The following is a 1,098-nucleotide window of genomic DNA, read 5'->3' as shown; positions in this document are numbered from 1 at the left end:
ATATGATTAAAAAGATTTTTAGTTGATAAATTTTAATTTATTTTTTCTACTAGCTAATAAGAATAATACAGTGAAGATGCCTAAAGCAATTGAATTAAGTGTACGTGGTCAAAACATCAGATTTATGCATAATAGAAATCAGTTTAGTTTAGAGTATTTTCAGTTCATGAAAAAATTGATTAGTTGTAATATTATTTATGTTACACTTCAACCTGGTCAAGAAAAATTGGTAAGATTAATTGTTACTGTTTTATTTAATAATAATAAAAATAATAATAAAATTGATGATTGTTTTTCATTCAGAGTCCAGAAAGTGAAGAGTTAGCAATGATTAGTACTCAGTTAGCTGCAAAACTTCTCTTCACTACTGGATTTCATGCAAAGAAAACTCTCAGGTATTATGTAATAATTTTTAATTTTATGCTGAAATATAGTATGTAACTATTAATTAAAATATTAGGAGGGCAGAGGTTTGAGACTAATGAACTAATGATGATCTTTAAAACAACGTTAGGACCCATCTCAAGTCATTGGTGGCAACATTCTATGACGGGGATGGAAAAGCTCATCCACAGATATGACAAATGCCTCAATCTTCACGGTGATTGTCAAAAAGTAACCATGTTTGTACCTAAATTTTGGTAATAAATTCATTTTGTTATTTACACATGTTTTTTTTTTTTATGGACAATTGGAACTTGAAAAAACAGCCTATGTACAATTCATATTAGAAAAGATAGTTATTAATGTAATCATAATATTTATTTTAAAAGCTATAATTATGTAATATCTTTTTGTTTGTTAAATTTTTAGAAAAGAATTTTACATATTACTGTTTTTGTAACATCATTTTTTTTTACAAACTACTTACAAATAAATAAAATAACATTAAAATTTTTCAGGTTGATACTGTGAAAAGACTCTGTATTAAAAAATTACCTAAAATTCTAGCAATTCAGTTAAAACGTTTTGATTATGACTGGGAAAGAGAGTGTGCCATTAAATTTAATGATTATTTTGAATTTCCAAGAGAATTGGATATGGAACCATACACTGTAAGAGGACTTGCTAAAGTTGAAGGTATGAATACAATGTTTT

At 26.1% G+C, this 1,098-nt stretch overlaps 1 pseudogene; it reads left to right on the top strand.

Annotated features, from left to right (window-relative positions):
- The first annotated feature begins 53 nt into the window (after nt 1-53).
- On the top strand, nt 54-1,080 carry LOC111617602 (annotated as a pseudogene).
- Nucleotides 1,081-1,098: the final 18 nt, after the last annotated feature.

Source organism: Centruroides sculpturatus, unplaced genomic scaffold (assembly GCF_000671375.1).
Source record: "Centruroides sculpturatus isolate CEXI.00-Female unplaced genomic scaffold, Cexi_2.0 scaffold8015, whole genome shotgun sequence".
NCBI classification, from domain to species: domain Eukaryota; kingdom Metazoa; phylum Arthropoda; class Arachnida; order Scorpiones; family Buthidae; genus Centruroides; species Centruroides sculpturatus.
Note: the sequence above shows the minus strand (reverse complement) of the source record. Positions and strands in the feature narration are given on the sequence as shown.